This window comes from Phocoena sinus, chromosome 11 (assembly GCF_008692025.1).
Source record: "Phocoena sinus isolate mPhoSin1 chromosome 11, mPhoSin1.pri, whole genome shotgun sequence".
NCBI classification, from domain to species: domain Eukaryota; kingdom Metazoa; phylum Chordata; class Mammalia; order Artiodactyla; family Phocoenidae; genus Phocoena; species Phocoena sinus.
In genome coordinates, this window is record NC_045773.1 from 70,872,912 (window position 1) to 70,890,482 (window position 17,571).

The 17,571-nt window shown below is 40.9% G+C and overlaps 1 protein-coding gene across 5 annotated transcripts in view; it reads right to left on the reverse strand.

The window, feature by feature from the left end:
* USP49 (ubiquitin specific peptidase 49) overlaps positions 1–17,571 on the reverse strand; it is a 78,294-nt gene that overhangs the window by 20,825 nt on the left and 39,898 nt on the right. The window lies entirely within an intron of this gene.

Below are 17,571 nucleotides of genomic sequence, written 5' to 3' on the forward strand. Positions count from 1 at the left end.
AAACAGTAGCACAAAAATTATATTTAAAAAAAATTTTCTGGGGCTTCCCTGGTGGCGCAGTGGTTGAGAGTCCGCCTGCCGACGCAGGGGACGTGGGTTCGTGCCCTGGTCCAGGAGGATCCCACATGCCGCGGAGCGGCTGGGCCCCTGAGCCATGGCCGCTGAGCCTGCACGTCCGGAGCCTGTGCTCCGCAACGGGAGAGGCCACAACAGTGAGAGGGCCGCGTACCGCAAAAAAAAAAAAAAAAAATTTCTGTTCCTCTGACTCCAGTCAGATAAAGGTTACTCCCAGTCCATGTGATGTCTGGGGAAGCGAAATTTGGCCACAAAGATCCAATACAATATTCACAAACATCAACCAACAGGTTGTTTTCAGCTGAGACTTTGGAATATATTTTCTCATAGAAGCAATGCTACAAATAGCACTTGGTCCAGTTAAAAAGCTGTTGAGCCCATCATGTATCCTTGGTGTCGTACCAGAATACTAGTGCTACCACTACGGAAGCTAACTATCAAATGCATTATTCTGAGAAAATTAATGCGAAGTTTCAACTTAAAATGCCACGAACTGCTTTCCCAGCTGCAGCCCAGGCAGTGAAATTGGGAATCTCCCTCCTCCCGCTTTCCCCACATGGCTAAAGAGGGCTTTCCACACATGGCCATTTGTATGGAAGACACATATATATGTTAGGAACTGCCTGCAGAGGAAAAGAAGGAACAATTTCTGTGGACAGAAAATAAATCTGACTAGAATTTACAAATGGATCGTCAGGATTAGTTGGTGATTTCAGTGGCTGCTCTAAGGAAAGGAAACCCCATCTTCCTGATGTCCTGTTTCTTAAAAGGATAGTAGTATATTTAATCCTGTGCCTTCCCCAATAATATACCAAAGCACATCTGTCAGGATGGAGGTCCATCATATTTTGCATAAATGGAGACACAACTTTAAAAAAAATGTATGTATTTATTTATTTTTGGCTGTGTTGGGTCTTTGATGCTGCGCCTGGGCTTTCTCTAGTTGTGGCGAGTGGGGGCTACTCTTCATCGTGGGGCGCGGGCTTCTCATTGGAGTGGTTTCTCTTGTTGCGGAGCTCGGGCTCTAGGCGCACGGGCTTCGGTAGTTGTGGCATGGGGGCTCAGTAGTTGTGGCTCGCAGGCTCTAGAGCACAGGTTCAGCACAGGCTTAGTTGCTCTGCGGTATGTGGGATCTTCCCGGAGCAGGGCTTGAACCCATGTCCCCTGCATTGGCAGGTGGATCCTTAACCACTGCGCCACCAGGGAAGTCCCAAGACACAACTTTTCAGCACTTTATTTCAAGAGCAAAGAAGACAGATGTCCAAAGAGAAGGGGCCAAATACAAAGCGGGATTTGTCACATACATACAAAAGGAGAAAACCTGAAGCTACAAAGAAAACACTGAGGCACTTTAATTGAGAACAGGTTAAATAAATTATAAATTGGCCATATAACTGAAACCACCTGTAGTTTTTTGTTTTGTTTTCTAAAGAGGCAGGCCTCTGTGTACAACAATTCAAAATACAGTATGTGAAAAAGAAAAGGGGTAGAATAGTGTATATAATATGCATCAAGACTAAAAAAACTACACATGCAGAATCTCTCTCTCATATGCAATTAAGAAGATAAACAAGAAACGGGTAACACCACATGCCCTGTAGTGGCAAACAGGGGGTGGAGATGGAAACGAGAGAGTCATCAACATTTGTACCTTCTGGGGAAAAAAAATCATGTATTATCTATTTTCAAAAAGGATACAGCACTGAGGAAACTGTTTCAATAATCTTAAAAATTCAGGCATCAGCAAGATGGCTGAAGATAAGTGCAGGGCATATATGATTTACTATGCTTTTATTAGAAAATAAGATTTAGGGACAGGCAGTCTGACGATATTTATGGCATATGGAGAACCCAAGGAATTATATTCTAGTAGCACTAATCACTGCAAAAAGAACCCCCCACTTGTTTTTCCACAAGCTTATGACCAGCAAAGTGCAGACCTCTTTGGCTTATTGCAGAGGGGCTTATATAGCACAGCCTCAGTCGGTCGTGTCAATCATTTGAAATTTCATATCAGCCAAGGTACCAAGGTAATTTCTACTCTGCTTCCCCAGAGGCCACTACCGAAAATTGTCAGTAGAAGGGAATCCTGTAAGCAGACCCTTCCAACTCTCAAGAGATCTTCATTTCCTTCATGGACAGCTCCTAACACTATTCCAGTGTACCGGGCAGCAAAATCTCTCTCTCAACACACAACCAACCTCTCTGAAGGAGCGTGGGTGTGAGAGTGTGGGTATGTTTTGGGATGGTGAAGGCAATCAGCTGAATAATGGAGGACCCCCCCACACACAAATCATTCCAAGTATAAAAGTATACTATAAGCCTCAGTTTCTCAAATCTATAAAACTGGGGAACAATAATACCTACTTCAAAGAATTGTTCTGAGGGAGACTCAAATGAGATGGCCACGTAACTGCGTTCTGAAAGTGACTGACTCTAAACAAAGTACTGGCTGACTTGGCCAGCTTGTCACTCATTCCCAAAAAGTTATTTTTGCTTCCACAGGGCTTAGAGTCAGGCTGGCTAATTGAGCAGCTTACAGTAACTGACTATCTGGTCTTGACTTTACCCAGATAGTTTCATCTAATAAGGTCTTCAGACTAAAATATTCTTAAATGAGAAATTAGAGGATACTTTTATATTAAAAATGAGAAAAATCACTATCTTTCCAAAACAAATTAGAAGGTTTTATTATTTATTATCTATTTTTCTTAGGTCTTTAAAAATTGTGTTTAATAGCAACACAGAGCAAGGCTAGTAAAAGTCCAATTAAGATGCTAAAAACAAACCCAGAGCACCATAAAATGCTGTTGAATTAAAGAAGCAGAATCAGGCTCAGCTCACACTCGCCAACAGGGGTATGCCCATTGAATACTTACAGGTCCAACAGAATGTGCTGCGTGGCAAAAATATAAAAGGGGCCTTCTTTCAAATAAGGCATAGAAGGCATTTCAAAGACGTGAACTGTGCATGAACCCTCATCTCTCCTTAAGAATAAAGCAGAAGTACTTCTGGGAACTCAACTATAGTGAGCTGGCACAAGAGAATAGAAGGCCAGTGCACACCCAGGCAGCGAACTTCATGTAGTTTAAATCCCACAAGTCCCAGCCACTTCTCCTATTTTAAAGATATCAGCCTCCTGGCCTGCCAGTGAGTCCCACCACTTGGATTAAGGGACTGACACTCTCATTAAAGGCAAACAGAGAATCTTATAAGGGAAACACATAAAGCCAATCAACTGCTAATAATTAAGCGTAGATTAATTTACCATAGCAGGAAGCAGAAAGCTGGGTGCTAAGGGGCAGGATACTGCATAGCTAAATGCAGTGAGGAAGAAACTAAAGAGGGAAAGAAAAGTATGAATCACTGACTGAGACCCTGTAGAAGGGAGACTTGAGCCTTAAGGAGTATTGGACAGCAAGGAGGGAGATCCCTAAAAAATGGTATGAGAACAAAAAAATAAGCCTCACTGACTTCATCATTTTTTTCCTGCATCCTTCCCATGTTGCCTGTGGTAATGTGCTGAACGTTGTCCATACCTATCAAGTTATAATATCAGTGAGGTGTAATGAGACAAGGTAAATACGTGATTCATTACGTGTAGCTTTAAATACATATGAATAACTAGAAAAGTAATTATTCTAAAGTTAAATCTTTCGTTTCTGAACATGCGCTTCTGAGTCTGACATCTCAGTAAATTTCAGTTTGTTATTTTTAAGTTACTGGTCACTAACAGCCTATAGCCAACGGTAAAGTCCCCATCAAATCACCCAACTCCACTACAGCCAATTTATCAAAACATATACATTATCACTATACCTATCACACAAGAACTTACACAAAGAACTTACCAGAATTAATAAGAACTAAACTGCTTTGAAGGAACTATCAGGAAAAAAAATCATACCTAATATTGGCAGAAGCAAAATAATAAACATTACATATTCCAAGAGACCAATCAACAGACTTCTAAGGGACCACTTAATACTACTTATTCTAAGAGGCCAGCTTATGAGTCTGCCAGTAAAGGAAATATCTCATAGAATTGTTCCAGATATGACCTAGACTTTAGTGGAAAGTGGGGCAGAACCCATTAAGGTGCTGATGTCATTGAACAGGTTTAAGAAATAAGGAATCCTCACTTTGTGTCTGTACATGTCAATGACATAGAATGTCTCTAAAACTGCAGATGAGGCTTTATCTTCTGAGAATGAAGTTCAAAAGAAGAAAAATGTAGTGGACGCAATAATCCATCTGTTAAAAACACCAAAATCCTGAGGTCTGAGTGACTGCAGAGTTCTGGGGACCCCCAAACCCATTTATGAAAAGCGCATGGTTAACATCATACTCAATGATGAAAACTGAAAGCTTTTCCTCTAAGATCAGGAACAAGGCAAGGATGCCTGCTCTCACCACTTCCGTTTAACATAGTATTAAAAGTCCTAGCCAGAGCAAGTAGGCAAGAAAAAAATCAAAAGGCATCTAAACCAGAAAAGAAGAAGTAAAATGACCTCTGTTCATAGATTACATGATCTTATATGTAGAAAACTCTAAAGGTTACAAACACACACACACACACACATACACACACACACACACACACAACTAATAAATTCAGCAAAGCTGTAGTACACAAAAGCAACATACAAAAGTCAGTGTGTTCCTATACACTAACAATGAAATCTGAAAAGGAAATTAAGAAAACAATTCCATTTACAATGGAATAAAAAAGAATAAATACTTGGGAATAAACCTTACCAAGGAGGTAAAAGACTTGTATACTGAAAATTACAAAACATTGCTGAAAGAAATTACAGAAAACACAAATACATGAAAAGACAGCTCATGTTCATGGATTGGAAAACTTAACGTTGTTAAGATGTCCATACTACCCAAAATGATCTACAGGTTCAGTGAAATCCCTATCAAAATTCCAATGGCATTTTTTGCAGAAATAGGAAAATACACCCTAAAATTCATATGGAATCTCAAGGGACTCCAAAGAGCGAAAACAATTTTGAAAAAAAACACAGTTAGAGGAACACACTCATACTTTCCGATTTCAAAACCTACCGCAAAGCTATAGTACAAAACAGTATGGTACTGGCATAAAGACAAATAGACAAATGGAATAGAACAGACAGTCCTGAAATAAACTCTTATGTATATGGTCAAATGAACTTTAGCAAGGGTGCCAAGACCACTCAGTGAAGAACTGTCTCTTCAACAAATGGTGTTGGGAAAACTGATATCCACATGTAAAGGAAAGAAGCTGGACCCTGAACTTACACCATATACAAAAGTTAACCCAAAATGGATTAAAGACCTGACCACAAGACCTAAAACTATATAATTCCTAGAAGAAAACATAGGGGAAAATCTTCATGACATTGGACTTTGCAATGATTTCTTGGATATTATACCAAAAACACAGGCAACAAAAGCAAAAATAGAGAGGCAGACTATATCAAACTTTAAAACTTTTGTGCATCAAAGGACACAATCAACAGAGTGAAAGGCAACCTACAGAGTGGGAAAAAATATTTTCAAATGTATCTCATAAGGGGTTAATATCCAGAATATATAAAGAACTTCTACAACTCAACAACAAAAAAATCAAATAACCCAATTAAAAAATGGGAAAGGGGGCTTCCCTGGTGGCGCAGTGGTTGAGAGTCCGCCTGCCGATGCAGGGGACACGGGTTCGTGCCCCGGTCCGGGAAGATCCCACATGCCGCGGAGCGGCTGGGCCCGTGAGCCATGGCCGCTGAGCTTGCGCTTCCGGAGCCTGTGCTCCGCAGCGGGAGAGGCCACAGCAGCAAGAGGCCCACATACCGCAAAAAAAAAAAAAAAAAAAAAAAAAAAAATGGGAAAGGACCTGAACAGACATTTCTCCAAAGATGATATATAAAATGGCCAACATGCATTGAAAAGATGCTCAACATCACTAATCACTAGAGAAATGCCCATCAATGGATGAATAAACAAACTGGTATACACACACACACACAATGGAATATTATTCAGCCTTAAAAAGGAAGGAATTCTGACACATGCTATAACATGGATGAACCTTAAGGACATTATGCTAAATGAAATATGCCAGTCACAAAAAAAGACAAACACTGTATGATTCCATTTACATGAGGTATCTAAAATAGTCAAATTCCTAGAAACATAAAGTATAATGGTGGTTACCAGTAACTGGGGAGAGGAGAAAAAGGGTATAGAGTTTTAGATTTACAAGATGAAAACGTACTGGAGATCTGTTTCACAACAATGTCAATATACTCAACACTACTGAATTGTACACTTAAAAATGGTTAAAATGGTATTTTTTTTACCACATTTTTATCAAAACTGGTTAAGATGTTAATTTTACATGTCTTTTCCTTTTTTTTTTTTTTAAAGAAAAAGCATTAAAACATTTGTTCAGCACAAATGAGACCTGTGATCTCAGCATTTTCAATCTCACATGGAAGATGAGAAATAAACACAGAGAACCTGAGTAGGTAATGGCCTCTTATTAGGCTGCCAAAGCAAACACACTAAAAGCTTTACTAAGAAGCAAGGTAAACTACAGTTCAACTAGTATTTTCCTGAATGTGCTTCCAACTGATATGACTGATGCAATCACTTGGGAGTTCATTCTATCCCAAGGTAATTCCTCCTAACCCAAACAGGATCTAAACTCACCAGTCCAGATGAAGGCATTCCCCAACTACTCTTCAGACCCATAATTCCACTGGCCAGGGTAAGATTCCTATCTGTTTTGTTCTTGGGAAACACTGTTCTTTGTTAAGATATTGTATCTCTCCATGTTCTTGGTGTTAAGTGCCCTTTCTCTTACGGCGATAACAGATAGTAGTTTGGGTTGGCATACATGTGTGCATGCAAGTGTGTATTTTGTTTGTTTGTTTTTGTTTTTTTTGCGGTACGCGGGCCTCCCACTGCTGTGGCCTCTCCCGTTACGGAGCACAGGCTCCGGACGCGCAGGCTCAGCGGCCATGGCTCAGGGGCCCAGCCGCTCCGCGGCATGTGGGATCTTCCCGGACCGGGGCACGAACCCGTGTCCCCTGCATCGGCAGGCGGACTCTCAACCACTGCGCCACCAGGGAAGCCCTGCAAGTGTGTATTTTATAGATCTATGAAATTAAAAAAAAAAAAATCTGGGAACCACTGTTTTAGATAAAGTCCTCTTGGACCAAAGCTTTGGAGAGTCTTTTAACCTTATGAATCTATGATTCTAAAGGTCACAGTCCTCAGGACTTCCCTGGTGGCACCGTGGATAAGACTCCACGCTCCCAATGCAGGGGACCCGGGTTTGATCCCTCGTCAGGGAACCAGATCCCACATGCATGCTGCAACTAAGAGTTTGCATGCCGCAACTAAGAAGCCCATGTGCCACAACTAAGGAGCCCACGAGCCGCAAATAAGGAGTCTGCCTGCTGCACCTAAGACCTGGCTCAACCAAATAAATAGATAAATATTTTTAAAAAATAAAAATAAATGTCACAGTCCTCTAGAGAAGGGTTTCTCATGGTAATTGCCAACACTGGTGTTGGCTCTTGGCTACAGTTTTCTTTTGCATAGCATTATTTCCTTATTAAAAGTACTTTTATTATTTTATTTTCTGCTTCTTATAACTCTGTAAAATAGTTATGGTACATATTTTTAATGTGTCATTTACAAATAAACTGAGAGGCAGTATAGCATAGTGTGATTAAAAGTTCAAGCCAAGCTGCTGGGTTTGGACTTCTAGCTCTGTCCTTATTAGTTATATATGGTCTTGGGAAAACAATCTCTCTGGGCCTCAGTTTCCTTATCTGTAATATGGGGACAATAATAGTTTTTACCTCATAGCGTTGTTGTGAAAATTAAATGAGTTAACATATGTAAAATGCTTAGAGCAATGCCTGGCACAAGTCAGAGCTCAAGAAATGATAGTCATTATGTAAAGTGATCCTGTGACTTGCTCCACATCACACACTGACACTGCCAACAAAGTTAGGATTATGACGAGGATTATGCTCTCTGCTGAGATCCTTCAACCTGACCCACACAAACTCTTCTTCCCATTGGTCCAATATTATAAAGGTAATGTACAGGTATTTTGGGGCAAATTATTACTCCGGGCTCTTCTCAGTCACCTTACATTAGGTTCCTGGGCCCAATTCAACATGTGTGCGTATGGAGGCTTCCCCACACCAACAGGCAATTCCTGGACGCCATCAGGGTGCCTCAGAATTCAACTCAATTCTGACACTACCCAGAGATAGAATCAGATTCCACAGCTCAGTCCTACAAAACCACCTCCGCTTCAGACACCAGTCGCAAGCCCAGTTTGTTACCTGTGCTTCTGACCAACTGGCTATAAACTAGAGGTTCCCATGACTCCCCCTTTGGGTTCAATTAATTTGCTAGAATGGCTCACAGAACTTAGGAAAACCTGTTTACTAACTAGATTACCAATTTATCACAAAGAATACGAATCAACAACCAGACAAAGAGATACATAGGGTGAGGTCCCGAACAAAGGAACCTCTGTTCCCATGGAGCTGGGGGCCCAGCACAGTGGCACATGGAAGCATTCTGGTTCCCCAACGTGGAAGCTCTCTGAACCTCATCCTTTTGGGTTTTTATGGAGGCTTCATTACATAGGCACAGTTGATTAAATCATTGACCACTGGGGGTTGATTCAACCTCCAGCCCTATTCCCAACCCCACAGGTCAGGGGGCAAAACTAAAAGTTCCCACCCTCTAATCACACAGTTGGCTTCATTGGCAACCAGCTCCTATCCTTAGGTGCTTTCCAAAAGTCACCTCATTAACATAACCAAGGACACCTTTATCATTCAGTACTTAGGAAAGTCCATGGGTTTTGGAGGCTGTGAGCCAGGAACTGTGGACAAAGAGCAAATATATATGAGAAATATATTTTGGTCATCTGAATGATCAAATATTATTTCTTATAAAACACAATATGGCACACCTCTACAAGCAGAATCCAACTGTTGAGTCCCTCACAATCTGACCCTGCCATTTTAATGCTGCAGGTTTGTTTACACTTTAAAACTGCCTTCTTTCAGACATTTTTCAGATGGAAAACGTTTGCACAACTCGAAACTTGACGCACTTAACGCTTTAAGAACTTGTAATATTAATAAGCTCTACCACTTTCAGTAGCCTCTCTCTCAAGCATGCTTTCTGAAATGCTCAGCTTTGCATTCCCAAGTAGCTGCTGTGTGATGAGCTAAACAGAGATAACCCAAGCAGAATAGGAAAAAGAAACAGTTTGAAGACACACTAAAGCAAGACTTAAAATGATACAGCACCACTGGGGACTCAGAGAAATCACAGGGGCAGATAAACCTAGGGAGCATTGATGAGCACCTGGAGTATTTCTTTCTGAAGAGAGGATGGCAGGTGCACACAGTGCCAAACTCAGCACATGGAGGCTGCAGCTGCAAAGCACAGGCCAGCGTGCACAGCTGGTGGGGACCCGCTGGCTAGATGGTAATTATTGGTCAGTCATCTTCAGCTACAAAGGCTAAGCTGTAGCTCATTACATCTGTATTCTTCAACAGGTTATTTATCTCGGTGCTAAGGTGACAGTTAGCCTAGAGGCATGTTTACCCATCTGCCTAAAAAATAAAAATAGAAAGAATCATACACAAAGGGCTTAATAAAATTTGTATTGAGTCCTATGATAGATTACCTCTTCTCAATCATCTTTGTACCTTACTATAGAAAAGTCCCTTAAAATCTGAGAGCAAAGTTAGATAAGTTTTTATGAAGTCTGAAAGTAGGGGTTGGTCTTTTTGTTTGTTTGCTTTTACCCTGAGCAGCCACTCTTCCTCGATAGAGCCATGTGCTTCAGGAGAAGCACTAGGTCCAGCGGTGGGTCCTGTGAGGTCTCAGCCAGTTTGTGCATGGCACCCCCGGCAATGGTCACAAGTCCAGCAGTGGGCATGTGGCCTAGGCTTGCCAATCAAATTGAAGGGAAGGGATAATCCATGTGTAGGGGAGAGGTATTATCTTAGTGTTGGCATCTATTGGTTATCTTTTCCCCATTAGTTGAGTTTTCCTGGTTTCTTGTAGGTTGAATCATTTTGTACTGTATCCTGCACATTTTTAATATTTCGAGATTATGAGTCTTGCTTAAATCCTAAGGAAAATGTTAATATTTGTTATGGCCAGCAATCAACCTGCTTGGATTCAAATCACAAGTCCCAACCAACCCTTCTGTGAGGTATGGTTTAAGTATCAGTTCCACAGTCAAGCCTTTGCAGAGGTATTAGGATCTGTCTGGCATGAGCGCTACCCAGTGGCCAGTCTAGGCCCTGGACAGAGATTTATCTCATAGTCGATTCTAATAGTTTTTGGTATGCTGTTCAGGATCAGATCCATGCATGTGCTGTTGAGGGGTGGACCCAGGAGTTCACAAATAATTCTACGGGGTTGCTTTCCTGAGCTCCTCCTTCTCCACTGTCTCCCAGATACTTTTCAGTTCCTTGGAGCTTCCCTTTCTGTCTTCTAGCCAGAAAGCTGAGGCTTTTGTTATCCCATTCTATCACATATTTTGAGGGCTAGGCAACAGGAAGATAAAGAGAAAGAAAAAAACTGAGGGATCCTTTTTAGGACTATAGCTTCTCCAACTGGAGAGGAATGTTCCTCTCCCTTAAGAGTTTTAGGCATCTGTGGCTCTCTGCTGTTGTCACTGCCAGCACCAACATCACAAGATTGCCTGGCGGCTGGGGCCTGAGAGAAGGGAGGGAAATTTTTTAAAGGAGGAAGTTTCTATCCCTCTTTCTCTGAGTGTTAGAAGAGTGTTCTCCTCTCGCACTCAAGTCAAAACTGGAGGGTTTCTCCTGGAGCTCTCTCTGTCCATGCCTGGTGCCCACATCCAGGTGTGGGCTGCACTCCGTCCAGGCCAGGGGACACTAATGGCGGTACTTCAAATCCTGGTCTTCTCTAATCCACCTGCTACTATTGACTTTTCAGAGTCCTCAAATTGCTGTGCCACGAGTTCTAACCAGGTTTTTAGCTGCATTCAGTGGGAGACACTGGGCCAAGTGTGCTTACTCTGTCTTATGCAGAAATGGAGCTCTCCAGAGGTAAATATTTTTAAACGTAGTAGTCATATATGATTATAATTGTGTCTTATAAAAGAATAGAAAATCCATAACTCCATAGATATTTTTTAGGGTGAGATTCAAGTAGGCTTTTAGGTTAAAAAAAAAGTAATCTGGTTCACAGAAAAATATTAAGTAACTCTACAGATGTTACTGGAATGTGGTAAAAATCATGCAGTGGTATACAAATGTCAGAAGTTTGAGAAATACTTATCTACAGGATAGAAGCCACTTTATTTTTAGAGCTACTTCTATATAGTTCTATTTTTATAATAGCATTATTATTTTTAATTATAAATAAATATAAACTACATATGAACCTGCTTATATTATTTGTTTTATTAACTGACCTTATAGTTTTGTCCTTCCAGCTATTATAGTCTACAGAATCCTGGGAAAGAACAAAGAAGGTCATTCAGGGACCTGTAAACAAAGCCTTCCTAGGGAAGATGGATCTGAGGGATTCCCAAAGGACAGAAGGTAGAAGGGAGTGTTACACACAGATTAGGCCGTAAATGAAGAAGGCATGGATTCAGAAGTTACCTTCTTCTTTTAGAAGTTTGCCGAGGGAGCAGGTGTTGCTCCTAGGCTGGGTTCGGGCCCCAGGCCTCTTAGCCTGGATATTTGTACCTGAGCCCACCTGGCCAATGCTGTGGCCACCAGGATGTCTGGGAAATTCATGGGCATCAGGGAGGGCCATGGTGACAGATGATGGCAAGGAGCCATGCAATCTACCCCAACTCTTTCACAGCTTGACTGTACATTAATTCAACCTCCCTAACAAAGTCTTCCAAAATATGAATGGACTCTCCTGAGACCACATTCTCCTTCACTAATGTTTCACTTGACAAGGTCATGCTACGTGTTATCAGAAAATCTACCCAGTTTCACTATTACTATGACATTTGAGGCTGAAGAAAGTGATGAAACTGTCTAGACTATCCTCAAGTTTACATATAGTGAAAAGTACCCAGATGAGGCATCCCTCTAGGAAATATTCTCCCAGAAAAATCTAGAATGATGTCTCAGACATTAAAAAGAATTATTAGCATTACAGGCAGAAGAAAACCTTGGTATGGTGATGATCTCTACTTTAGTGACAGCTGTGCAAGAAAAATTAAATGAAATGGCAGATCAAATAAAAACTATAAGAGAAGAAGAAAAGAAACAAAAAGAAAAAGAAGCAGAAGCAGATGCAGCTGAAAAGCAATTATTTCATGGCACTCCTGTTACAATTGAGAATTCCTTAAGCTGGAAGGCCAAGTTTGATGTAGAACTCTTGGAAATTAAAAATGTTAAAATAATCTTTAGGGACAATTTTTGGCCATTCACATTTTGCATGTCAGTTTCTTTTCCCATTAATATTCTAATGGTATTCCCAATCGTCTGTGTTTGGAAATGGCTGAAGTTGTGAGTGATACAAGAGACACCCAGCCGCTGAGCAGGAGTCTGATGGCCACATTTGTTAACCTTCCAGCCATTATTAAATGACTCAATCTAATGAGCCAAGTAATCTCTTTCTGTATAAAGTCTATTAAACAAATTATAGGGTCTTGGGTGCAACTCACCAGCCAATGAAAATCTCATGCTTATATGAACATTTTTCTTCAAATAATAAAAAACAATTAGAATAAATTTAACATCAGTTGGTATTGAATCGTTTTAAAAGTTAAACTTTTTGACAAAAGTGGCACTAACTTTGAAAACAAAATAAGATTAAAACAACCACAACAAGGGTAACTGGATAGGCCCACCTTTATTGCTATATTGGGGTTCCAGGTAAGATTTGAAAAATCCCAGACCATTTGGTGCCCTTAAAAAAAAAAAATCACAAAACGTCAAGCAGTTCCCACTCTATCCTCAGCACTTAGCCATTGAGAGACAGCAGTCCGTGTTCAAGCTCCACAGCAGCTACGCTACCATGAACTCTGAGACTCCCCTGAAGAGGGAGCTGTGACTATGGCAAAAGGCTCAAAGGCTGGGATGGAAGCTCTGTGAGGGTAGAGGTTTTTTTGCTTTCATTTTGTTCACTGACTTATTTCCAGCCCTAGCCCCTAGAACAGGATTGGAACATCATAGATGCTCAATTAACACTGAAAAATAAAAGGCTGTCCTGAAAGGTCCTTTTGGTCCTCCCAAAGTTGGGAGCAACCGATACAAAGAACATTCTGAATTTGGTATATATCAGTGGGGTCACTGATTGGCAAGGTTGGACAGTCTTCCTCCTTAAAATCAAACCTTCCTTTCACCTTTAAATGCATATTTCCATAGCTCCTTATAATCTGGAACATACCCTCTAGCACAATTAAGAAAAAGGAACAGAATATTCACTTTTCTAGACTGGGAGACACAGCCGCAACCAATCAGGATGTCACTAGAACCTACAAGGAGGTGCTGTGTGGCAGGCACAGTCCGCCCAGTCACTAGAGAGAGCACAGTGACTTTCTGGCCCACGTTGGGGTCATTGTAATGTTCTAATGTAGAGATAAACCTCAGTAATTCTCATTGTAAATCTAATGAGAAGAGTGGCCTTATTCTACATTTTTACAAATCTTTTTAGGGTCTGGAATAAGGAAGAGAGTCTGAATTCAGTTGATTGTACATCATGAAGTCTTCGGAAAACTCCACTGCATACTCATAAGCAAGTATGTTTTAATATTGTTATGAAAATAGCTTTGACTCCCAAAAGGGTCTCAGGGGCTTCTGGGCCACAATTTAAGACATTGTTGTAAAAGACTTTGCCTTCCAATGTGGGTTCCATCCCTGGTCGGGGAGCTAAGTTCCCACATGCCTCGCGGCCAACTCATGGTCAAAAAACCAAAACATAAAACAGAAGCAGTACTGTAATAAATTCAAAAAAGACTTTAAAAATGTTTCACATCAAAAAAAAGAGACATGTACACTAAGAGTACACTAATGTTCATAACTCTGATGAACATTCAGAAGGGATTCTCAAACAAGGAAAGAGAGTTCAAGAAGATGGAGAGAGGAAAACATAACTACCTATAGCCACACTTTACAGTAAAGCCAAAACATTTTATCAGCATACTCGCTGTTACTTTAAATGATGCTTACTCTTTGTACTTTACCATATTTCAACAGGAAATGAACTGTTATTTGAAGAAAAGAAAAGCCAGTATTTCTCTCTGACAAGACAAACCCCAGAACAAAAACCATGCAGTATAACCCCTTCCAGTTGCTATATAAATGTCGATTGTTAATTTACATTTACTTTTTAGACCATCACTTGTGACATTCTAATTATAAGACCTGTAAGTCACCTTTCTCCTGCCTTTTCTTCTCTTCAACGACTTCCTGCTGACTGTCATTCAAACCAATCAGTTCCAACCTGCTGCACAGTTCAGTCTTCTGTCTGCATGTTTCTACCAACAGCAATTAAATGGTAATCTACAAATCAACCCAGTTCTAAAGATGTACTGTTCCTTAGCTAGATTCAAGTGATTTCTATCTACTACAAACAATTCATAAAGATGTAAAACAGTTGTATTCATTTAAGTATGGTCAAGAAAAAAATAACTATTTATGAATGTCACATCATCTCACATCATTATTTTTCCCAAATTTAAGAAGACACACGATTTCAAATTTTCCTTTCCACAAGCAAGCAGAAACAGTATTATGGTGACTTTTTCAGGCAATATTTGGCTTTATTATCTTATTATTTAAATCCACACCCACCTTAGCAAACCTAAGTTTACTGCTAGGCCAGCACCCCACTGATCAACAGCACATGCTCTGGAGCAGAGGACCTGGGTTTGAATCCTGAAGCTGCACTTGCGACGTGACTGAGCAAGTTACTTAATCTGTGCCTCACTTTTCTCAGCTTTAAAATGAAGATAATAACAGCATCTGCCTCATAAGTGGATGACAGGATTAAATGAGATAATGAATAAATGAGTAAAGCACTTAAAACTCTGCCTAACACATAATGAATAGTCAATGTTAAATTCTGTTTTTATATATTTGTCTTCTAAAATAGTCACAGCAGGGACTTCCCTGGTGGTCCAGAGGTTATGAACCCACCTTCCAATGCAGGGGACGCAGGTTTGATCCCTGGTCGGAGTACTAAGATCCTACATGCCGCGGGGCAACTAAGCCTGTGTGCTGCAACTACAGAGCCCACGCGCTCTGGAGCCAGTGCACCACAACTAGAGAGAAGCCCGTGCACTGCAACAAAGAGCCCGTATTCCACAACGAAAGATCCCACATGTTGCAACTAAGACCTGACGCAACCAAAACTGAATAAATGAATGAATTTTTTTTTTTTAAAAGAAAGAAAAAAACGTCACAGCAGACAGAATAGTCCATAATAAAGAGCCCCAGAACAATACAGGAGGAAAATATTAAAAAGAGATGGCTGTTTTAGTGTCCTTCCTTTTTTAAAAAAATAAATAAATTGGGGCTTCCCTGGTGGTACAGTGGTTGAGAGTCTGACTGCCGATGCAGGGGACACGGGTTTGTGCTCCGGTCCGGGAGGATCCCACATGGCGCGGAGCGGCTGGGCCCGTGAGCCATGGCCGCTGAGCCTGCGTGTCCGGAGCCTGTGCTCCGCAATGGGAGAGGCCACAACAGTGAGGGGCCCGCATACCGCAAAAAAAAAAAAAAAAAATTTATTTATTTATGTCTGTGTTGGGTAGTTACTGTGCACAGCCTTTCTCTAGTTGCAGTGAGCGGGGGCTACTCTTCATTGCGGTGCGTGGGCTTCTCATTGTGGTGGCTTCTCTTGCTGTGGAGCATAGGCTCTAGGTGCACGGGCTTCAGTAGTTGTGGCACGCAGGTTCAGTAGTTGTGGCTCTAAGGCTTAGTTGTTCCGGGGCATGTGGGATCTTCCTGGACCAGGGCTCGAAACCACGTCCCCTGCATTGGCAGGCAGATTTTTAACCACTGATCCACCAGGGAAATTCCCTTCCTTCTTAAAATAGGCAGTTGTCTGTATTACCTAAGAAAGTGCTGACAAGTCACAGAAAAAATAGCAAAGACATTTTCAAAACTATTATGATTCATGAAGGAAGAAAAAAGAAACTCAAGAAGACTTGTCCTTCAAAATAGATTAAAGGAATCTTTACAGAAAATGTGACATCACTATCTAGAAACAAGAGAATTGTGCATCCTTTTTGACATAGATATACTTTTATGGGTAAGATGAAACTATCATAGTCCGAAGACAGCTGTTTATTCATACATACCTGTAAGCATCATTTACACCGTAAGATATGCAGTAAGAGTTGAAGGTGTATAACACTATTCTCACACATAGTCTAGCAGCATACTCTGAGAGAAATGAAGCTCAAAGCCAAAAAGAAAACATTCATGAAAAAATCTAAAAATCCTTGCCATCAGGGTTGACCTTATTCAAAATGGTTTAACTCTTGCAGTGTATCAGAAAAAAATTCATCTGTGGAAGGCTGGTACATAAAAATGCTAACTGGGATACATAAGAAAATTATAGCTAACATTTACTGAACACTCACTATGCTCTGGGCATTATTCCAAGTTTTTATATAGATTAACTAATTAATCTTAAACATCACTATGACATAGGCATTTTATTGTCCCCACTTATACCCAAGGAATTGAGGCACAGAGAAATTAACCTGCCCAAACGTCAAGTTAATAATGGCTAGTCAGGGACTTCCCTGGTGGCACAGTGGTTAAGAATCCACCTGCCAATTCAGGGGACACAGGTTCGATCCCTGGTCCAGGAAGATTCCACATGCCGCGGAGCAACTAAGTCTTTGCGCCACAACTACTGAGCCTGCGCTCTAGAGCCCACGAGCCACAACTACTGAGCCCACGTGCCACAATTACAGAAGCCTGCTCGCCTAGAGCCCGTGCTCTGCAACAAGAGAAGCCACCGCAATGAGAAGCCCGTGCACCGCAACGAAGAGTAGCTCTCACTCGCTGCAACTAGAGAAAGCCCACGTGCGCAGCAACGAAGACCCAACACAGCCAAAAATAAATAAATATATTAAAAAAAGAAAATAATAATGCCTAGTCAAAAACAGTCGGGCTCCTAAGCCCAAGATTTTAACCAGCAGGCAAAGAAGACGACATAACATACACTTATATTATCTGGGAGTGGGTGCTAAGTTTCAGATAGGTTTTGGTTATCTATAATGTTTGAATTATTGACAATAAGCATGTATGGACTTATGTAATTTAAAATTTTTATATCTAATAAATTTAGTTACACCTTTTATTGGATTTTCTGTGGAATTCTATTTGATTATCACCTGACACACAATCTGCACTTGGCTAAATGAACAGGATCCCCAGGGGGAGCCTAACATCACAGCAGCTGGCAATATCTGGAGAGCGAGAAGGGGTTGCTAACACTCTT